This window comes from Equus caballus, chromosome 19 (assembly GCF_041296265.1).
Source record: "Equus caballus isolate H_3958 breed thoroughbred chromosome 19, TB-T2T, whole genome shotgun sequence".
NCBI classification, from domain to species: Eukaryota; Metazoa; Chordata; class Mammalia; order Perissodactyla; family Equidae; genus Equus; species Equus caballus.
In genome coordinates, this window is record NC_091702.1 from 561,410 (window position 1) to 586,769 (window position 25,360).

A 25,360-nucleotide genomic window follows, 5' to 3' on the forward strand; every position below is an offset into this window, starting at 1 on the left:
CTTTTCTAGGTGCCTTCCTGTCTATCACCTAGTTCATGTTATGCTAAGGTGATAGCTTGCTTCCTGAGACAGCTTTTTTTAATCTGAATTCTTTTAGGAAGTTAAGGGGTAGGTTACAAGACAAACTTTCTAAGTCTTTTTTTCTCAGAAATAGTCAGCCTAAAACAATCCTCACGTGGGGCTGGCCCCGTGGCCGAGTGGTTAAGTTCGCGCGCTCCGCTGCAGGCGGCTCAGTGTTTCATTAGTTCGGATCCTGGGCGCGGACATGGCACTGCTCATCAGACCACGCTGAGGCAGCGTCCCACATGCCACAACTAGAAGAACCCACAACGAATTAATACACAACTATGTACCAGGGGGCTTTGGGGAGAAAAAGGAAAAAATAAAATCTTTAAAAAAAATAAATAAATAAATAAAAAAAAATAAAACAATCCTCACGTTAAAGAGACATATTTTGGGATGGCAAATTTTGTTCCCCTTTAGTATGCTCTATGAGGTTCTCACAATGATGAAATTGCCTACTGACATATTTCTCAGAATGTATCCCGTCAGTAAGCAATGCATGACTGCATAATAATAAAGGGGTGAATCCAACAAATGGATATGACATTTGTAAATATTTATGCACTCAACACAGGAACACCAAAATAAATAAAACAAATATTAACAGACCTAAAGAGAGAAAATATACAACAATACAACAGTAGGGGACTTTAATACCCCACTTTCATCAAAGGATACATCATCCAGTCAGAAAATCAATAAAAACATATTGGCCTTACATGGCACTTTAGACCAGATAGACCAAACATACATACACAGAACATTCCATCCACAAGCAACGGAATACACATTCTTCTCAAGCACACAAGGAACATTCTCCAGGATAGACCATATGTTAGGCCACAAAACAAATCTTAATAAATTTAAGAAGACTGAAATCACATTAAACACGTTTTCTAACTGCAATGACGTGAAACTCAAAATCAATTACAAGAAGAAAACTGGAAAATTCACAAATATGTGGATATTAAATAACATGCTCCTGAACAACTAATGGGTCAAAGAAGAATCAAAAAAGAAATTTAAAAAATATCTTGAGACAAATGAAAATGGAAATACAACATACCAAAACTTATGGGATGCAACAAGAGCAGTTCTAAGATGGAAGTTCCTGGTGATAAATGCCCACATTAAGAAACAAGAAAGATCTCAAATAAACAACACAGCTTTACACCTCAAGGAACAAGAAAATGAACAAACTGAACCTAGTTAGTAAAAGACGGAAATAACAAAGATCAGAGTGAAAATAAATGAAACAGACACTAAAAGACACTAGAAAAGATCAATGAAACTAAGAGCTGGTTTTTTGAAAAGATAAACAAAATTGACAAACCATTAGCTAGACTTAACAAGAAAAAAGAGAGAGGACTCAAATAAATAAAATCAGAAATGAAAGAAAAGCCGTTACAACTGATATCACAGAAATAAAATGCATCATAAGACACCATTATGATTAATTATACAACAACAAACTGGACAATCTAGAAGAAAAAGATAAATTTCTAGAAACATACGACCTACCAAGACTAATTCATGAAGCAATAGAAAATATGAATAGACTTATTACTAGTAAAGACATCAAACCAGTAATCCAAAACTTCCCAATGTCAAAAGTCCAGGACCAATGGCTTCCACTGGTGAATGCTGCCAAACATTCAAAGAAGAATTAATACCTATCCTTCTCAAACTATTTCAAAAAAGAGAAGAGGAGACAAGTCTTCCAAACTCCTTTTATGAGGCCAGCATTACCCCGATATCCAAACTAGTCAAGGACACCACAAGAAAAGAAAATCACAGGACAATATCCCTGATGAACATACATACAAAAATCCTCAATAAAACATTAACACTTCAATCTAGGTGAATGGCACTATCGCATCAACTACCCATTTACCCAAATAATAAATCCAGGTCTCCTTCAATGTGTTCCTTCTCCCTTAACTAATCAACAACAACTATCAAATCAAGATCTTCTAAATCTTTGTGATAGCTCTTCCCTCATTTCCATCCTTACTTACACTGCTCAACTTCAAGCCCTCATTATTTTTTGCCCTGCCTTGAGTCATGCCACTTCTCAAATCTCTCATTGTTGCTAGAGTCAACTTTTTAATACTCAGATGTCATCAAACTCCTCTACTAAAATTTTTTCAGTGGCTCTGTTTGGTGACAGAAAATAAAACTGGTATATGTCATGTAAAGTCTTTTATGACCTAGCCCTTTATATTGTCTAGAATTATCTTTTGCCATTCCGCCATCGCTTGTAATTTACACTATAGTAGTACCAATAACAACAACTGGAATGAAGTTACTTTGCAGCTTCTAAAATAAGCTATACTCTCTCACTTGTTAGTTTCTATCTATGTTGCTTCTTCATAGTATGAAGGCAGTTTGTCCATTTGGTAAACTTATTAATTGATATCCAGATCAAAAGTTTTCTCCTCTATTACATCTTCCTCCTGACTAGCCATGAAACTTAGAATTATTTTTTACTTGTCTCCCACTGCCCTTTGTACAAACCCCAATTGGAGCAATTTATCTAAATGTATTATATTTTTTTCTGTTTCTGTCTAGACCATAGCTTCCTAAAAACAGGTCCCATGTCCCTTCATCTCTGTACCTTGCAGAGTCTAGTGCATAACACAATATAAGCTTCATAAGAACAAAAACTGTTTCTTCACCACTGAATCTTCAGTGTCTAGCATATAGGAGAACGACAATAAATTCTATTAAATGAATTCATGATATGTACTCAATGTACATACTGAAGACAAAAAGACAAAACAATTAATATAGTTGAAAATATACAGTCAGATAAGACAAAAGTTTGAATCCTGGCTCAAATGTGTAACTGTGAACAAGTTATTTAATCTTTCTGAACTTGAGTCTCTTTTGCTGTGAAGAGCTTACAGGATCCGGCTCTTGTAGATTAGAACTAAGTGAAACAGAAACTAGTGACCTACTCAACAAGGAATTCAAACAAAATATCATGAGGATGCTCACAGATATGTGGAGAAGAATGGATGAACACAGTGAGCACATCAGCAAAGACTTGGAAGATATAAAAAAAAAACAATCAGAAATGAAGAATACAATACTCAAAATGAGAAATTCACTCGAGGGACTCAATAACAGAGTAGAGGAAGGAGAAGAACGGATCAGCGAACTAGATGAAAGACTAGAGGAAATCACCCAAGCAGAACAGAAAAGAGAAAAAAGAATTAGACAGAATGAGAAGAGAGTAAGGGAACTCTGGGACAATATCAAGCGTGCTAACATTCGGATTATAGGGGTCCCAGAAGGAGAAGAGAGAGACAAAGGGACAGAAAGTTTATTTGTAGAAATAATAGAGGAAAATTTTCCTAACCTGAGGAAGGAAACAGACATCCAACTTCAGGAAGCACAGAGAGCTCCAAACAAGAGAAGCCCAAAGAGGCCCACACCAAGACATATTATAATCAAAATTCTAAAATTAAAGACAAAGAGAGAATCCTAACAGCAGCAAGAGAAAGGCCGCAAGTGCCATATAAAGGGAAGCCCATCAGACTATCAGTGGACTTCTCAGTCGAGACCCTACAGGCAAGAAGAGACTAGCACGACATATTTAAAGGCTAAAGGGAAAAAAACCTACAACCAAGAATACTCTATCCATCAAGGTTGTCATTCAGAATGGAAGGAGAGATAAACAGCTTCCCAGACAAGCAAAAATTAAAGGAGTTTATCACCAAGAAACCAGTTCTGCAAGAAATGCTGAAGGGACTTATTTAAGCGGGAAAGCAATAACCACAAATAGAGATAAAAAAAAATTATCAAAAAACCCCAAAACAACAACAACAAAAGACAGGCAATAAAATCACTAGTAAGGTAAAAGGACAGTAAAGGCAGCAGATCAACTACCTGTGAAGATAATATGAAGGTTAAAAGACAAATGTACTAAAATCACCTATTTCAATGATAAGAGGGTAATAGATAGACACACACTAAACACAAGACTATATATAATGTGAAAAACATAATGTGGGAGGAGGGGAGTGAAAAAGTAGAGCTTTTAGAAAGAGGTCAAGCTAAAGAGTCTATCTACTCAATATAGACTGTTACATGCACAGTATATTAAATAGGATCCTCATGGTAACCACAAACCAGAAACCTACAACAAGCAGGACAAAAAGTAAGACAAAAGAAATCAAACACATTACTAAAGATAACCATCAAACCACAAGGGAAGAGAGCAAGAGAAAAAGAAAGGAACTGAGAAGAACTACTAAAACACCCAAAAAAAGAAAAAGTGACAAAATGGCAATAAATACATATTTATCAATAACTACTTTAAATGTCAATGGACTAAATGCTCCAATCAAATGCCATAGGGTGGCCAACTGGATAAAAAAACAAGATCCATGTATATGCCGCATACAAGAGACACACTTCAGACCTACAGACACTCACAAACTGAAAGTGAAAGGATGGGAAAAGATATTCCATGCAAATGGCAAAGAAAAGAAAGCAGGGGTAGCAATACTTATATCAGACAAAATAGACTTTAAATCAAAAACTGTAATAAGAGACAAAGACGGGCACTACATAAAGATAAAGGGAACAATCCAACAAGAAAATATAACACTTGTAAATATCTACGCACCCAACATAGGAGCACCTAAATATATAAAGCAACTATTAACAGACATAAGAGGAGAAATAGACAGTAACACAATAATAGTAGGGGACTTTAACACTCCACTTACACCAATGGATAGATCATCCAAACAGAAGATCAATAAGGAAACACTCGCCTTAAAGGACACATTAGACCAGATGGACTTAGTAGATATATACAGAACATTCCATCCAAAAACCACAGAGTACACATTCTTTTCAAATGCCCATGGAACATTCTCCAGGACTGATCACATATTAGGCCACAAAACAAGTCTCAATAAATTTAAGAAGATCGAAATAATACCGTGCATCTTTTCTGACCACAAAGGTATGAAACTGGAAATCAACTACAGAAAGAAAACCAGAAAAGCCACAAAAATGTGGAGATTGAACAAAACGCTACTGAACAATGATTGGGTCAATGAAGAAATCAAAGAAGATATCAAAAAATTCCTGGAGACAAATGAAAATGAAAACATGACACGCCAAAATCTGTGGGATACAGCAAAAGCGGTTCTACAAGGGAAGTTTATAGCAATTCAGGCCTACCTCAACAAAGAAGAAAAATCCCAAATAGACAATCTAAAAGCATACCTAAAGGTACTGGAAAAAGAACAACAAACAAAGCCCAAAATCAGAAGGAAGGAAATAATAAAAATCAGAGCAGAAATAAATGAAATAGAGACTAAGAAAACAATAGAAAAAATTAATGAAACCAAGAGCTGGTTCTTCGAAAAGATAAACAAAATGGACAAACCCTTAGCTAGACTCACCAAGAAAAAAAGAGAGAAGGCTCAAATAAATAAAATCAGAAATGAAAGAGCAGAGATTACAACGGACACCTCAGAAATACAAAAGATAATAAGAGAATACTATGAAAAGCTATACGCCAACAAATTGGATAATCTAGAAGAAATGGATAAATTCTTAGAAACATACAACCTTCCAAAACTGGACCAAGAAGATGTAGAAAATTTGAATAGACCGATCGCCAGTAAGGAGATCGAAACAGCAATCAAAAACCTCCCAAAAAGTAAAAGTCCAGGACCAGATGGCTTCCCTGGTGAATTCTACCAAACACTCAAAGAAGAGTTAATACCTATCCTTCTCAAACTCTTCCAAAAAATTGAAGAGGAGGAGAGGCTTCCTAACTCCTTCTACGATGCAAACATTATCCTGATACCAAAACCAGACAAGGACAACACAAAAAAAGAAAATTACAGGCCACTATCACTGATGACCATCGAGGCAAAAATCCTCAACAAAATACTAGCAAATCGAATACAACGATACATTAAAAAGATCATACATCATGATTAAGTGGGATTCATTCCGGGGATGCAGGGATGGTTTAACATCTGCAAATCTAACAACGTGATACACCACATTAACAAAATGAAGAATAAAAATCACATGATCATCTCAACAGATGCAGAGAAAGCATTTGACAAGATACAGCATCCATTTATGATAAAAACTCTAAATAAAATGGGTATAGAATACCTCAACATAATAAAGGCCATATATGACAAACCCATAGCAAATATCATTTTCAATGGAGAAAAACTGAAAGCTATCCCTCTAAGAACAGGAACCAGACAAGGATGCCCGCTGTCACCACTCTTATTTAACATAGTATTGGAAGTCCTAGCCAGAGCAATCAGGCAAGAAAAAGAAATACAAGGGATCCACATTGGAAAAGAAGAAGGGAAACTGTCATTCTTTGCAGACGACATGATTTTATATCTAGAAAACCCTAAAGAGTCCACTAAAAAACTTTCAGAAATAATAAAGGAATATAGTCAAGTTGCGGGATACAAAATCAATGTACAAAACTCAGTTGCGTTTCTATACACTAACAACGAAGTAGCAAAAAGAGAAATTCAGAATACAATCCCATTTACAATTGCAACAAAAAGAATAAAATACCTATGAATAAACTTAACCAAAGAGGTGAAAGATCTCTACACCGAAAACTATAAAACATTGTTGAAAGAAATCGAAGAAGACACAAAGAAATGGAAAGATAGTCCGTGCTCTTGGATTGGAAGAATTAACATCGTTAAAATGTCCATACTTCCTAAAGCAATCTATAGATTCAACACAATCCCTATCAAAGTTCCAACAACATTTTTTACAAAAATAGAACAAAGAATCCTACAAGTTATATGGAACAACAAAAGACCCCGAATAGCCACAGGATTCCTGAGAAAAAAGAACAAAGCTGGAGGTATCATACTCCCTGATTTCAAATTGTACTACAAAGCCATAGTAACCAAAACAGCATGGTACTGGCACAAAAACAGACACACAGATCAATGGAACAAAATTGAGAGCCCAGAAGTAAACCCACACGTTTATGGGAGCCAAGAGCATACGATGGAGAAAGGAGAGTCTCTTCAATAAATGGTGTTGGGAAAACTGGACAGCCACATGCAAAAGAATGAAAGTACACCATTCCCTTACACCATGCACAAAAATCAACTCAAAATGGATTAAAGACTTGAATGTAAGACCCGAAACCATGAGACTTCTAGAAGAAAACATAGGCAGTATGCTCTATGACATTGGTCTGAGCAGCATATTTTCAAGTCCCATGTCTGACCAGGCAAGGGAAACAAAAGAAAAAATGAACAAATGGGAGTACATCAAACTAAAAACCTTCTGCACAGCAAAGGAAACCATCAACAAAACGAAAAGAGAACCTAACAATTGGGAGAAGCTATTTGCAAACCATATATCAAATAAGGGGTTAATATCCAAAATATACAAAGATCTTATATAGATCAACAACAAAAAAAACCAACAATCCAATTAGAAAATGGGCAAAAGATCTGAACAGAGATTTCTCCAAAGAGGTCCAGATGGCCAACAGGCATATGAAAAGATGCTCAACATCATTAGCTATCAGGGAAATGCAAATCAAAACTACAATGAGGTATCACCTCACTCCGGTCAGAATGGCTATAAATAACAACACAGGAAACAACGAATGTTGGAAAGGGTGTGGAGAGAAGGGAACCCTTGTTCACTGCTGGTGGCAGTGCAAGTTGGTGCAGCCACTATGGAAAGCAGGATGGAGTATCCTCAGAAAATTAAGGATAGATCTACCATACGATCCAGCTATTCCACTGCTGGGTATTTATCCAAAGAACTTGAAAACACAAAGGGATAAAGATCCTTGCACCCCTAAGTTCACTGCGGCATTATACACAATAGCCAAGACTTGGAAGCCACCTAGGTGCCCATCAAGGGACGAATGGATAAAGAAGATGTGGTATTTATACACGATGAACTACTACTCAGCCATAAGAAATGACGAAATCCGGCCATTTGTGACAACATGGATGGACCTTGAGGGTATTATGCTGAGTGAAATAAGTCAGAGGGAGAAAGTCAAATACCATATGATCTCACTCATAAGTAGAAGATTAAAAACGACAAAAAGAAAAAAAAAACACATAGCATTGGAGATTGGACTAGTGGTTACCACTGGGGGAGGCAGGAGGGCAAAAGGGGTGATTAGGCTCACATGGGAGGGGATGCACTATAATTAGCGTGCGGGCGGGGAACATGATGTAATGTACACAGAATTCGAAATACGATGTACATCCGAAAAAAATAAAAATTTAAAGAAATAAAGAAATAAATGCATCTAGATTGGTTTTTCTCAAATAAACACATTATAGTTTCTGAAAAGGCAATAATTTTATTTCTAGACCTAAACTATAATTTCTCCAGAGTAAGGAAAAGTAGCCTAAAAAGAAATTTTTCAATAAAAGCTAACCTTAAATGAAAGTACACTGCAAATACTAAAATATGACATGAATTATCAACTGACTTAATTGGAAAGATAATGTAAAATGTACTTTACCTCACCAAGTCCAAAGTTCCACGACTGCTTAGAAGGCAATTCTTTCAAAGGGATGTTACCCCTAGGGTCACAAATAAGACAGTATTAAAGTTTGATTTATTCTCTCTGAAAATTATTGTTCTAAATTATGGTTCCCAAAGTTGGCTGCAGATCAGAATTATAAGGGAAGCTTTTTAAAAAATAAATAAGCTCCATCCTAAGGGTGTGGGTCAAATTTGGTATTTTGTATTTTAAAATCACCCCCTTGAGTGATTCAGTTCTGCACCCAGCTTTGAGAACCATGTTCTAAAATCACTTTCATAAAGTACATTTTAAAATTCAAGGTCTAACATGCTAATTTTTATTCATAAGTTTCTGAATACCTGGAAGTTTGACAGCAAAGAACCTAATTTTTTTATTTTATTAAATAAGTTCTGAATGTTTTATTCGTTGTGCCAATCCCATAAAAATGGCATATAGGTATTCTTTTTACAAATAGATATTTTAAATATTTCCATAAGAAAGTACTTCTAAAATAAAAACCTATTCTAATTCATGATTGTTAATTACCAAGATTTGACTAAACCACAATTATTACCAAGAAAGTTAGGACTATTCCGAAACTACAAGTTTTCTTTAATTAAGTATAACTGCAGTCCCATAAACTCTTGATATGTTTGCTTATGCCATTAGCATCTGAATTCTATTACTCCCTTGTTCTGATTCTATACTAACCAAGCCACCTTCCCATGGAGAGCTGCCAAAAATTAGAAAACATGCTTATCATGCCAGTAAACATTCCTATATAAGTAACCCTTCTATTTCTTACTGTAAATTAATAAATTGACATTCTGGTGAGTGTGTAAGTTTCTTGAACACATAAGTCAGTTTTCTCAAATCTAATTAACACTAAGATTCAGATAAGATGACGGCTTTGTGCTGGCAAATACGAGCACCATACTCTCAACTAGGATGATATTACTAAGATTCTGACAACTGGTAAGCCTTTGTAGAGGCCAGTCTGCCCACTCTGAGACAGCAACACCCCTACCTCACATTGCATCAATTCAACCCTTCAATACGCATTATACTAGATGCTGAATTGCATTCCCCAGATTTACCTGAAAACTTACAAACGGTTCACTGGATATATCTGGATTGTCTTCTGTGGTGCCTTCTCTTGGTAATCACTTTCAAATTTTCCTTTAAAAATAAAAGTATGCATTGAACTAAAACTCTAGCACAGACTAGTTCTTTTTTTTAAATTGGAAGCTTATTAGCATGACCCATATGGAACGAAATCACTGGTCCACACAATGTCACATAATAGACAGTCACTCTATTTTCAATTTTATACTCCTCCAAATACACACACACACACACACACACACACACACACACATATCTATATTATATATAAATATGTACTAAAAACAAAAAGACCAATAGATTATTACCCTTCTCGCGTATAACACCAACCTTTTTTTTCAGAGCTGGCTGGGAAACTATCCTTCTCAAAAGATGTACTAAGATTATTTCTTTCATGATCGTTATACTCTTTCTGATAGTTCTTGTTTGGCTGACACTTTTCTGGGTAACTTGTCTTATTAAAAGTAGAATTACTAAAAGTCAACTCTGGATTTGTAAAAGTACTTCTAATGCATCTCTCAGTGGAATGGTTTTTATCAGAACTAGTGACTGCACAAATATCTCCCATACTGTCAAAACCACACTTGTCAAAGGTTTTCTTTATACTCCACTGATCTATGTTTAATAAATTGATCACATTTTCACTAATAAAAGAGTCACAATTCTCTGACAGAAGGCTGGGTGTTGGCTGGTTCGCATCTTCAAGAAAACTTGAAATCTCTTTCCTATTTTCTTCCAAAATATGTTGTACTGACTGTTTTTCAATAATGAAGTCTGACTGTCTTCTCTCATCCATGGTTCCACAATCTTCACCTGTAACTATATCAGGTCTTTCAGTAAGGAAATTCCGATTTCCTGGACTTTGAGATAAATAAAAACATATTTAACAAGAAAAGCATAGAAAATTTTCATTTAGAAACTTAAAGTTAAATTCTTAGAGAACATACTGAGTAGCTACTAACATTTACCTGGACTATGTTTTCAGTTTTTTATTTGAATAAATAATATTTTTTTTGGGTGGAAATTTGTCTAATGTGCCTCAGTGAGTATGAAAATAATCTACACTTAGTTTTGTATTTCAACACAAAAAAATGTGTTGAAATGAAGTATGATGTGGTTCAATTCACTGTTATATTAACAAAATATGACCAACCTATATCATGTCTTCTGTAATAAGGTCTAGTGAATACCCTAGACAACCACTGCATGTAACTGCTGCTCTGTTTAATCAGAGAAAGATATTTTGAACACACTGCAGGGAAAAATTATCCCCAGTGTTAAAACATCAAATCAGAGTTATCAGAACACTATAACAGATATCTCTCAACCTAACAAGGATATAAAAACAACTCTGAAGTTCCCAAGGGAGAGCAATACAGATACAAATGCATATATATGTAATAAAGCCAAGAGATAAGACGAATTAGAAGAAAAGGTTAGCCTAGATAACTTATAAGTTCCCTTCTAATGTATAAATCATAATTCTAAGTTATGTCCAACTTGTATAAAAGAATCAAAGCTATTATACGAAATAATTAAAAATCAAGATATTCTGGGGCTGGCCCTGTGGCAGAGAGGTTAAGTTCACACGTTCCACTTCGGAAGCCCAGGGTTTCGCCAGTTCAGATCCTGGGTGCGGACCTAGCACACTGCTCATTAAGCCATGCTGACATGGCGTCCCATATAGCAGAAGCAGAAGGACCTAAAACCAGAATATACAACTATGTACTGGGGGGTTTTGGGGGTAAGAAGAAAAACAGAAATAAATAAAGATTGGCAACAGATGTTAGCTCAGGTGCCAATCTAACAAAAAAAAAAAAATCAAGATACTCTGGACTTTGTTGCCATTGACTATCCACAAATTTACTTAGGGGTGGGCTGTTCCAGAGATTGGAGGTACCAAAGAAATTTAGAAAAGAAACATAGACCGCTAAAACTGATTGATTTCCAATTTTATTTTTTAAGTTATTCATTAAACATCTAATGAGCAGGTCCACCTGCCGTGTTCCAGGCACTATGCCACGTATTGGGGACAGAGAGAGAAAAGAATTCAGTTTGGCATTAAGGAGAGAGAGAGATTTTGTCCAGGAATGTTCATAGACCGTGATCCTACACTGTTTCTCAATACGGGTCTTAGTGGTGTTTTGAGCAGAATAATGTTATTCTGTGATATCAAAGGCATAACCTATAGCACACAATAATATACACCATTCACACCAGAGAAACTGTATTACTTTAAATGAGAAAATAAATGTAAAAGCACTTCATAAATTAGAAAGCACACTACAAATGTAAATAATCATTTTTAAACAGCATTTTAAGCATTCTGACTCAGAAGAATCACTCACTGAGAGATCTGGAGAACAGAGAAATGTATAATGCACAGTTATTGCTCACAAGAAATAGTCCGGAAGGGGAAAGAAAAACTAGAAAGTGATAAGTGCTATTCTACAGTGTTACGACAGTAAATAAAAGAAATGCTTTTACTTGAGAAAAATCAAGTTGGTGGCATTTGAGTTGGGGACTGAATGTTGGGAAGGATTGCTACTTGTAAAGATGACAGAGAGAAATGATGCTAAAAATATAAAAGCCTTACTAAGATAAATCGATCCAACTTCTTTAACACTTTTTCCTATAGATAAAAGTTCATTCATTTACGGACTACAATATGGATAAATTCATTATCTAAATAAGCCTTTTATGTGCATTAAATAGATATTTAATGTATGCCTGCCATGTGGTAGGGAGATAATACAGCTTATATTCTAGTGAAGGAAGATAATAACAAATAAATAAGATAACTAACCATTAATAAGTACAATGGATAAAAGAAATAAACAAATAAAAAAGATAATTACAGCAGCTTTATAGGTGCTACAAGATCAGACGATGGAACAACTTGTGTTGGAGGTCCTTTTCAGATAGCTGGTCAGGAAAGTTCCTAGCAAAGAAGTGATAAATAAGCTAAAGATACAGAATGATTAGACATATAAAGAGAGGAGTATGCATACTGCAGGGGGATGGAATAAACACAAATACAAGATTTGCAGCACATGTGAGAAACAAAAAGAAGAGGAGTAAAGCTAGAATAGAATCAGTGAAAGAAAACTTACGGCCTAAGGCTTAAAAGGTACAAAAGGGCCCAGATCATGTAGAGCTTTATTTTGGAAAAGAGCAATAAGAAATATTGAAAATTGCTAAGTACAAAAGTAAAACTCTCTTGCTTTTTGCCTTAAAAAATATCAGTCTGACTGCTGGGTGAATACGAATATGCTGATTTCCATCTGGCCAAAATGAAGTTAGAGAAACAAGATTTAGCCTCATTGACTGACAGAATTATAAAACTGGACAAACTGTATGAGACAATGGCTTTCAGACTTGGGCCATTGGATAGAATAGGATAACGATCCCTGACAGAGAGAAAACAAGTAAGGTGAATTCTATGACTGCTCCTAGCTTATTGCTTGGAGAGAGTATCCAAGCCACAGAACAGAGAGGGGAAATCCAGTTGGAGCCCACAGATTCCCTTTGTTGAGGAAAGAGCACTGGAAGGTCAGGAAGACTGCAGAGAACAGAGCATGCAGGGCAGAGTACCATGAAGGAGAGTGCTTCAAAGAGAGAGGGCTCCAGAGATCTACAGAAAGTTCTCAAATCTTCAGCTAAGTACTGATCAGCACATGCGTATGAAGTAATTACCCAAGGCTGGGAAAAGCAACACCCAAGATGAGAAGATTGAACAATTCCAGGAACTCAAACAGAAATGGGAAAATTTTGTGTTTCCACCAGTTAGAGTGGAAAACCTCTTAATTCAAAGGAACTCTAAGAATACAAGAAGGATATTGCCTTAGCAGGGGGCAAAATTAGCCACAGAGTGAAGGTGTATCTGGTCCTGTTTAACAAAGTTTAAAGCAAGCCTTAATAAGATCATACTGTTTCCAAGCAACTAAAATCCCAGAAAAACCTCAGGAAAATTTATAGGAATACAAAAATTTCCAGACCAAAAAGATGAAATTCATAATGTATACAATCTAAAAAAAAATTATCAGGAATGCAAAAAAGTAGAAAGTTACAACCCATAATGAAGAGAAAAATCAATTATTAGAAATAGACCAAGAAATGACACAAATGATAGAATTCGTAGACAAGGACATTAAAAGAGTTATCAGAACTATATTCCCTACGTCCAAAAAGATAGATGAAAGACTGAGGATGTTGAATAGAAACATGGAAGATATAAAGAAGAGTCAAAACAAACTTCTAGAGATAAAAAATATACTGAATAGATTTACACAGAGATTAGACACCAAAGAAGATACAACTAGAGAATCTGAAGAAAAAGCAATATAATCTATATAAAATGAAACAATGAGAGAAAAAAAGATGAAGATAAATAAACAGAGCATCAATAAACTGTGACACAACTTCAAATGGACTAACTTACATGTTATTAAGGTCCCCAAAGAAGAGAGGAGAGGAATAAAAAATATCCAAAAAATCAATGGCTGAATTTTCCACATTCGATAAAAACTAAGTTCACAGATCCAAGATGCTCAATGCAGCTCAAAGACAAGAAATAAAAAGAAAAGGAACATCCTAATCAATGGATAGAAATCTATGATAGAAAATCCACCATGGAGAATCTATGATAGAAAAATCTTAGAAACAGAGAAAAATTATATATTAGATATATAGATATTAAGATAAGAATGACAGCAACTTCTAGTAGGAAACAATGCAAAAGATACCTTTCAAAAAGAAAAGAATAAAAACTTACAAATACACAGAAGCTGAAAGAATTAATTACTAGCAGCCCCACACTATAAGAAATGTTAACAAAAGTCTTTCAAGGAAAATATCACCACACGGAAATCTAGATCTACACAAAATAACAAAGACCACCAAAAATGATAAATTTGTGCTTAAGTATAAAAAACATATTTTCTTAATTTTTAACTCTCTTTAAAGCAAAAGGAACAATAATATATTTTTGGATTTATAACATTTATATAAGTGAATGTATGAATACAACACCACAAAGGCCAGAGGGGAGAAACGGAAGCATACCATTACAGGGTTCTTACACAATACTTGAAGTAGTATAACACAACTAGAATATAGTCTGTCATAAATTAAAATATATACAATAAATTCTAAAGAAACCACTGAAAAACAAAACAGAGTTATAGATAACAAGCCAACAAAAGGATAAAGTAAGTCATAAAAAAGACTAAAATCAAATAAAGGCAGAAAAGAGGGAAAGGGAACAAAGATTATATGGGAGAAATAAAAAATAAATAGCAAGAGAACAGACAAATCCAATCATATATCAATTGTTGCACTAAATGTAAACTATATTCATAACCATAATACAAGTCTCAATAAATTTGAAAGGATTCAAATCACACAAAGGATGTTCCCTGTCCACAATGGAATTAATTTAGAAAGATAACAGAAAAGTCTTTAGGAACCAAATAACAAATTTCTAAATATCTCATGGAGTGAAGAAGAAATCAAAAGGAAAACTAGAAAGTTTTTTAACTGAATGAAAATAAAACAAAACATATCAAAATTTGTAGGATGCAGCAAAGCAGCAGTTATGGAAAATTTACAGCACTAAACACGTGCATTAGAAAAGAAAAATAGTCTCAAGTCAATGACCTCAGCTTTCACCTTAAGAAATCAGGAAAAAAGGAGTAAATTAAATCCAAAGTAAACAGACAAAAGGAAATAAAGATAAGAGCAGAATTCAATGAAATAAAAACAAAAGAAATACGTGACACTGAAAGATGATTCTGTGAGAAAATAAATAAAATTGGCAAGTCTCTAATCAGAATAATCACTGGGAAAAAGGGGAGAAGAAACAACTTACCCATATTAGTAATGGGAGAAAAGACATCACTACAGAAGTTAAAGATTTCATACGCATAATAAGGAGATATTATGAATAACTTTAAGTCAATAAATTTTACAACATAGATAAAATCGATACATTTTTTGTATGACACAAACTACCAAAGCTCACTAAAAAAATAATAATCCAACTAGCCTTCTATCTAGTAAAAAATGGAAATTATAGTAAAAAAAAAAAACCTTCTCACAAAAAGAACTTCATACCAACTGACTTCACTGATGAACTCTACCAGACATTTAAGGAAGAAATGTACCAATCCTACACAAACTCTTTCAGAAAATTACACAGGAGGGAATACTTCTCAACTCATTCCATGACACCAACATTAGGCTGATATCAAAACCAGACTAAGATATTACAAGATATTACTAGAAAGTAATCTCCCTCATGAAGACTAATGTAAAAATCCCTAACAAAATTTTGGCAAATCAAATCCAATGAATGCATAACAAGGTTAGCACATTGTGACCAAGCAGGGTTTATCTCAGGAATACAAGGTTGGTTTAACATTCAAAATTAATCAATTGTGGGGCCAGACTTCTGGAATGAGAGACTGAGAAACCTGGCAAATCTTGTGCCCTAAAAGCAGTAACAGAACCAGATAACACTCACCAAAAAAATCATCTCAAATATGGGGAGTGACCAATGGCATCCAATAAACTGTGAAGCAGTACTTCAAGAAAAACTACTCAACCTTAGTAGAACCAGTGGGAGCCTGTGGAGTTTTAGCCTTAGGCTGCCACCATCCCTCCACCCCCAACTCCATGGCTGGTAGCCTACCAAGGCTGAGCTTGTCTGGAGAGGGTCGGGAAGGTGGGAGACTCATGCCCAGGGAATTTGTCAAAAATAATCATGGTCTTGGTGGCAAACTATCAAAGAAGCCCAAAATTGCAGCTGCCTGAGGCTGAGATATTTGGAGCAAGCAAAAACCATCCAGAAATTTCATAGAGAGATCCAGAAAACAAAAAGGTACAAGAGGCTTTGATAAACTCCCAGACCCTCCTGGTGGTCTGGAAGGTTGCATACATGTGTAAGGCTGAGTGCAGACTCAGGAGAGACCAGAAAGAGCTACAGGTATCTACTCATCCCTGGCTGAGTGTAAGGTCTTGTGCAAGGGAGGAAGCCTTGTTAGCTGAAGGTACTTAAACACAACCTCCAACTAATCATTGGTTGGCCTCTAAGCACTGCTTAGAGGGAAATTTATACCTTTTAATGCCTGTATTAGGAGAGAAGAAATATATCAAATCAGTAAGTTAAGCTTGCACTTTAAGAAACTAAAAAAAGACAGGCAAACTAAGCCAAAAGCAAGCAGAAAAAGGAAATCATAAACATTAGGGCAGAGATCAATGGAATGAAAAACAGAAAAATAGAGAAAATTGATAAAACCCTAAACTTAGTTCTTTAAAAAGACCAATAAAATTAGCAAATCTTCAGCTACACTGACCAAGAAAAAAAGGAGAAAAGACACAGATGTAGAACTCAAAAAGGGACATCAACACCAACCTGACAGAAACTGAAAGGATTTCAAGGGAATACTATAAATCACCTTATGCTAACAAATCATACAACTTAGATGAAGCGGATTAATTCCTAGAAAAACACATATTACTACAACTGATTCAAGAAGAAATTAGAAAATCTGAATAGATCTTTACACAAGTAAAAAAAATTAGTAAAAAGCCTTCCCACTAAGAATAGCCCTGATGCAAAAACATCTAAAGAATCCACAAATTCTTCTATTAAATAGAGCAAACACTTTACACTTTATTATATGAGGCCAGTATTATCCTGATATGAAAGCCAGACAAAAAACATAAGAAGAAAAGAAAAATTCAGACCAATTTTCCTAATGAATATGGAGGCAAAAATCATAAACAAAATATTAGCAAACCAAATCCAGCATTACATGAAGAGGTTTATATATAATGACCAAGCAGCTTTTAACCCAGGAGTGCAAGGTAGTTTAATACTTCAAAAGACGGTAATATATTACATGTTAATAGAATAAAGGAAAAAACTAGATGATAATCTCAAGGGACACAGAAAGAGCATTTGACAAAATCCATGATAAAAACGTTCAATGAACTAGGAATAGAAGGGACTTTCCTCAACCTGATAAAGGGCACCTACAAAAAAACCTACAGCTAATATCATACTTAATAGTGAAGGCTAAATGCTTTTTCCCTAAGAGTGGGAAAAATGCAAGCATGTCCACTCTTGTCACTGCTATTCAACACTGTACTAGAGGTTGTAGTCACTCAGGCAAGAAAAACAAGTAAAAGGCAACCAGATTGAAAAAGGAGAGATAAAAACACCTTTATTTATAGACAACATAATCCAGTATGGTGAAACTCCTAAAGAATCCACAAAAATACTACTAGAACTAATAATGATCTCAGCAAAGTTGAAGGATACAAGATCAATATACAAAAATTAATTGTATTTCTATACACTAGCAATGAACAATCCAAAAATGAAATTAAGAAAATAATTCAATTCACAACAGCATAAAAAGAATAAGATACTTAGAAATAAATTTAACAAAAGCAGCACACTGCTTATATATTGAAAACTACAATACATCACTGAGGGGCCAGCCCAGTGGCCAAGTGGTTAAGTTCACACGCTCCACTTCAGCGGCCCAAGGTTTTGCCGGTTCGGATCCTGGACGCGGACATGGCACCACTCATCAGGCCACATTGAGGCAGTATCCCACATGCTACAAGTAGAAGGACCCACAACTAGAATATATAGCTGTGTACTGGGGGGATTTGCGGAGAAAAAGCAGGACAAAAAAAAGATCGGCAACAGTTGTTAGCTCAGGTACCAATCTTTAAAAAAAAAAATCCATTACTCAGAGAAATTAAAGAAGATCAAACACAATGTAATATGGTTCAGCCATAAAAAAGGAAATCTTGCCATTTGTGACAACATAGATGAAGAGGGAGAACATTATGCTAAGTGAAATAAGTCAGACACAGAAAGACAAACACTATATGATTTCACCCATACATGGAATCTAAAACGTCACACTCGAAGCAGAGAATAGAATGGTGGTTGCCAGATGCTGGCGAGTAGGGGAAATGAGATATTAGTCAAAGGGTACAAATTTCCAGTTATAAGATGAGTAAGTTCTGGGGATCTAATGTACAAGATGATGACTATAGTTAATAATACTATATTGTATACTTGTAAATTGCATATTTGTTAATAGAGCAGATCTTAAGTGGTCTGATCACATACCCAAAAATGGTAACTATTTGAGGTGATGAATGTGTTAATTAGCTTGACTGTGGTAATCATTTCACAATGTATATGTATAGGAAATCATCATCTTGAACATCTTAAATATATACAATTTTTATTTGTCAATTATATCTCAATAAATCTGGAAAAATAAAACTCTTCAAACACACTGGAAGGTTCTCTCATGCCCCTCCAAGTCCACACCTCCCAACAGTAACCACCATTCTGAGTGCTATCACCATTCATTAATTCAGCCAGGTTCTGAACTCCACATAAATGGAATTACACAATGGTCCTCTTTTTGTGTTGAGATTCTTCCATGGAGATGCTTGTTACTGCATGTATCAGCAGTTTATTTTTTTTCATTTCTGTGTATTATTTCACTGCATGAATATTATATAATATTCTATTCTTTTGTGTGTGTGTGAGGGAGACTGGCCCTGAGCTAACATCTGTTGCCTATCTTCCTCTTTTTGCTTGAGGAAGATTGTCACTGAGCTAACCTCTATGTCAATCTTCCTCTATTTTGTGTGGGATGCCACCACAGTGCGGCTTGACAAGTGGTGCTAGGTCTGCACCTGGGATCCAAACTTGCAAACCCTAGGCCACCGAAGTGGAGCACGCAAACTTAACCACTATGCCACCAGGCCAGCCCCATAATATTCTATTATTAATGGACATCTCGGTTAGTTCAAATTTGGGACCACTATGAATAAAGCTGTTACGACATTCAAAAAAAAATGAATAGGAGAAACATTTCATGTTCATGGATTGGAAAAATCACTATTGTTAAGATGGCAATTTTCCCCAAATTGATCTACAGATTCAATACAATCCCTATCAAAATCCAAGTAGGCTTTTTTTATTTCCAGAAACTGACAGGTTGATGCTAAAATTTACATGGAAATGCAAAGGACTAAGAAAAGCCAAAACATTTTCAAAAAAGAACAATAAACTGGAAGACTAATACAGTTCTCAATTTCAAAACATACAGTAAAGCTATAGCAATCAGGACAGTGTGGCACTGACATAAAGATAGACATAATTAACCGATGGAACAGAACTGAGATTCCTGGGGGAAAAGAAAAACAACTTACATTTTTGGTCAATCGATTTTCAACAAAGGTACCAAAGCAATTCAGTGGGGAAAAGATATTCTTTCCTTTCCACAAATGCAAACGGTGAATTTAGACCCTTACCTCACACAATACATAAGAGTTAACTCAAAACAGATCAGAGACCTAAATGTAAGATCTAAAACTACAAGACAGAAAAAAACATAGGAAAAAATCTTCATGGCCCTGGCTTAGTCAAAGACTTGTTAGCTATGACAACACACAAACAATTTCTAAATGAAAAAATTAATAAACTGTATCTCATCAAAATTAAAACCTTTTTTACTTCAAAAAGACACCACTAAGGAAAGGAAAAAGGTAAGCATTTCACCAAAGATACACAAATGGCTGATAAGCACATGAAAAGATGCCAACATCATTAGTCATTAGGGAAATGCAAAATTAAAACCAAAGTAAGATACTATTACATATTGATTAGAATGGCAGATATATTTAAAAGACTGACTTTACCAAGTGTTGTCAAAGGTATGCTGCAACTGGAACTCTCATACACTGCTGATGCGATGTAAAATGGTACAAATCACTTTAGAAAACAGTTTGTCAGTTTCTTAAAAATTTAATCATATACCTACCATATGACCCAGCCATTCCACTCGTAGATATTTCCCCAAGAGAAATGAAAGCATATGTCTAAACAAAGACTTCTATATGAACTTTCATAGCAGCTTTATTTGGAATAGCCAAAACTTGGAGAAAAAAGCCAAATGGTCATCAACAGATGAATAAACTGTGCTATGGCCATACAATGGAATACTACTCAGCAATAAAAAGGAATGAACCATTGATATACACAACCAACGACATAGATGAATCTCAAATTATGCTAGGTCAAAGAAGCTAGACCAAAACAAGGAAAACATACTGTATTAATGCAATTTATATAAAATTCTAGAAAATACAAACTAATCAACAGTGATAGAAAGCAGATCAGCAGTTGCCTTGGGATGGGAGTAAGGGATGTAAAGTAGCCAGAGGAAGGGATTACAAAGGTGCCCAAAGAAACTACTGGGGATGATGAATGGTCATTATTTTTGACATATGTCACAACTTACCAAAGTGCACATTTTAGATAAGTTCAGTTTATGGTATGTTGATTATACATTAATAAAGTGTGAAAAAAAATAGACCTAAGGACAAAGAGGAAACAAAAAGAACTGTTATATGGCTATTACAATTCTAGGCAAGAGGCAGTGGTGGCTTAGACTGAAATGGAACCTGTAGAGATGGAGACATGAGTAGATAACTTTAAAGTTTATTAGAATACAGAATTGACAATACTTTGTGAAACAGATATTGGGAGTTGAAGGAAAGGAAGGAATCAGGTACAACTTTTTTTTAGCTTAAGCAACTGAGTGAATAGTGGTGCCATTTACTAAAACGAGGAAGACTGAGACAGAATTACAGAGTCAAAGTTTCTCATTATGATTACCAAGAGTGATTCAAACTGGTTTTACAAGTCTAATGTCTTTTAAAACAACAAACCAGAGTTTAAATACAGACACCTAGAAAATAAAAATGGGGCACTGATCAACTACCATAAATATGAAAAAAATATTATTATGTTTATGATAAAGAAAAAGAAAGTAGTAATTCATAAAACAGGGATTATAAAACAGATGCAAAGCACCTTGGCCCAAAATTTTTTTTAAAATAAATAAATGAAAGGTAGATATGTACATCAGAAAATCGTTACTTATAACTACTTTAATTAAATGCTACATTTTACTTACAGTGGTTTTTTTTCCTTAGAAGTTTTACTTAGGTCTGTTTACATTTCTAACTAAAACTACTTCTGTCCAGTAAAATCAAATTAATAACTCAAAGAAAGCATGCTACAGGTTCTTTATTTCCTTCAACATCTTTGCTTACCTGTTTAATCTTTCAAATAATGTTCCAAATTGTGCTGTTTTATATGATGGACTGAAAGCATCTTGATTTTTGTTTAATTCGGAAATCACGGAATTAGAATAATTAACATTACTGAGCTGAAAAAAAAAAAGGAAGAACCTGCCAAAAGGGTAAATGTACATATATACAATTTAAATAATTTACCGTAAAACCTCATTTAAGTAGACATCTATAGTTTAAAAATGTATTTTTTAGTCTAAAAGAAAGAGTGTCCTTATTGAAAACAAAATAAATAGTGTTCTAATAATGAAAGCAGTGTCAGTATTTGAATGACTGCTAAAATAACAGGGTTGATCTATGGTGAGCTAACCATTTTCTCAGAGGTAAAAAAAGATTAAAAAAAAAAAGACCCGGAACACCAAGATCTTGAGTAAATAAAAGTTAAATATCGCTGACAGAAAATAATGATTTCTCCCAAGGAAACAACTGTACTTATCTCAGTTCCTCCATTTACTAAGTAATTTTAGACTGCTACTTTAATCTTTTGTTTAAAAAAAGATTTTATCTTTCTTCTTTCTCTCCAAAACCTCCCGGTACATAGTTGTGTATTTTTAGTTGTGGGTCCTTCTAGTTGTGGCATGTGGGACACCGACTTAGCATGGCCTGACGAGCTGTGCCATGTCCACGTCCAGGATTCGAACCGGCACAACCCTGGGCCGCCGTAGTGGAGCGCGTGAACTTAACCACTCGGCCACAGGGCCAGCCTCTGCTACTTTAATCTTTCTGAATATCGCTACCACTGAGTGCAAAACGGGGAAAGTATGGACAGACTCTTGTGAAAAGCAGATGTGATAACCCATTTGTTAATGAGGAAGGTACCATATAAAGATATTATAATGGCCCAACACTAATCTATCCAGCAATAATAATTCATATCTGTAGTATATTTTATGTATAAGCCATGAAACACAGAAACGAGACGTCCAAAGACAAGCAATGACAGAAAGAGTCAGAAAAAAAAAAGCGTGCAGGCAAAAAGAGATACTAAAAGTCTTTTTTTAAAAAAACGTCTAAAATCAACAAAAGCTGAAAATAAAGTCTGATAACACATCTCATCTCAGCCTCAGAGAGACAGTGTCAATGGTGCAGGGACAATGTCATCCCTTGAAGCGAGAAACACACAAACAAATCAAAACAGAAGAGAATATTATATATTGGCTCAATCTACTTCTCCAGGGACTAGTAAGCCCCAGACCACTTTTTATTCTAACCTGTTTTTCAACTCATTTTCTTATGTAAGTTATAGTCTCATTTTAATTTTCCTGAAATCTCTCCAAATATATATCCAAATAAATAAATTCCCTAATACTTCACAATGTGACACCACACCTTACCAGGGACGTTAGCTTCTCTTTTCTCTCTTCTGCCATATGAAGTACAACATTATTTACCCCTTTGGAGATAATCACTAACCTGCAGTCTCTAAGTAGAAGATTATTCAAGTATAGATTACACAGGGTCTCATTCTCTATCCTATAAACTATTTAACAAAGCAAGGATGAGTTAAAGCTGATGTAGGATGCAAGTTTTAGTCTTATAAAATACAAATGGAATGGGTAACTGAATGTTTTTCATTGCATCACTCGAAAATTATTGGGGGGCCAGCCCAGTGGCATAGTGGTTAAGTTCCCACACTATGCTTCGGCGGCCCAGGGTTCACTGGTTCAGATCCTGGGCACAGACCTACATACCACTCAACAAACCATGCTGTGGCAGCAACCCATATACAAAATGGAGGAAGAGGGCCACAGGTGTTAGCTCAGCAACAATACTCCTCAAACAAAAAGAGGAAGACTGGCAACAGATGTTGGCTCAGGGCCAATCTTCCTCACCAAAGCAACAACAAAAAATTATTGGGTCCTTAAATTAATAAGCCTAGCACAATACTTCATTTTCCCTTCTCTGAAAAGCAGAAAACATACTTCAATAAAATTGAATATCATTACATATTGTATATAACTATAATACTGTAATATATAACTACAATTTATAAATTATCATAAATTTGCTAATTATAAATTAATTTAGAAATAGTACACAAATATGACATAAAACCACCTCATGCTAAAAATGGGAGAGATTCAAAACTAAATATTCTTGTTAACCTTGTTAACAAGATAGAGCGTTTACATAACCATTTTACTCACTACCATTATATATTAGTATAGTAACCTTTAATAATTTTATATTTTTTAACTCTATGTAAACTTAGTAAAAGATCATTTCTTGGTATGTTCTATGGCGTATATATTTCAAACTTTAAAAATTTGGATGTTTTTATAATTTTAACTATAGAGACTACAAGGATTGAACATTTTAGCACTAAATATCTCTATCTATATACATATATGTGCATAGTCTTGGATGGAAGTGCATATAACCAGCTATCTTTCAAGTCATAGAAAGAATCAAGCCATCACAACTTATACTTTAACAGATTACTCTGACATCACTGAGATTATGTACTGCTATTCACAGGATCCTTTCCATATCATGTATACTGGGCCATCATGACATCACCAACTACTCCTTTACTGTGATTACAATCAAGTATTACATAACACATTGAACTATGGTCAATTTTACTATCAATAATTTTATAAAAAGATGATGATTTCAAAGACTTTTAAAGAACATTCCAGTTTTGGGATTCATAATCTTCTACAGCCCAGAGAATTAAGTTTTTGACCTAAGAAGAATTATTATACTTAATTTCTCTCCTAATTTGGCTATATCTATAGCAACCCACAACTAATATTTTTTCAATCCATAAAAAGAAAAAAAGAGCATATCACAAAAATATAAAATGCTAAGAACTAGTGATTGAAAGGGACCTGTTCACAAACAACCAACCCACTAACTGGGAAAAAATATTGGCAAGTCATATATCTGACAAAGGCTTAATATCCATAATATGTAAAGAACTCACACAACTCAACAACAAAAAAAATCAAACAACCCGATCAAAAAATGGGCAGGAGACATGAACAGACATTTCTCCAAAGAAGAAATACGGATGGCCAAATAGACACATGAAAAGAAGTTCCTCATCGCTGATCATCAGGGAAATGCAAATCAAAACTACACTAAGCTATCACCTTACACCCATTAGAATGACACAAATAACTAAAACAAATAGTAACAAATGTTGGAGAGGTTGTGGAGAAAAAGGAACCCTCATACACTGCTGGTGGGAATGCAAACTGGTGCAGCCACTATGGAAAACAGTACGGATATTCCTCAAAAAATTAAAAATAGAAACACCTTATGACTCAGCCATCCCACTACTGGGTATCTATCCAAAGAGCTTGAAGTCAGCAATTCCAAAAGTCCCATGCACCCCAGTGTCCACTGCAGCATTATTTACAATAGCCAAGATGTGGAAGCAACCTAAGTGCCCATCAACAGATGACTGGATAAAGAAGATGTGGTATATATATA

General features: G+C 34.9%; 1 pseudogene; it reads right to left on the reverse strand.

The window, feature by feature from the left end:
- Positions 1-25,360, reverse strand: part of LOC138919033 (regulator of DNA class I crossover intermediates 1-like) — a 76,339-nt pseudogene that overhangs the window by 17,117 nt on the left and 33,862 nt on the right.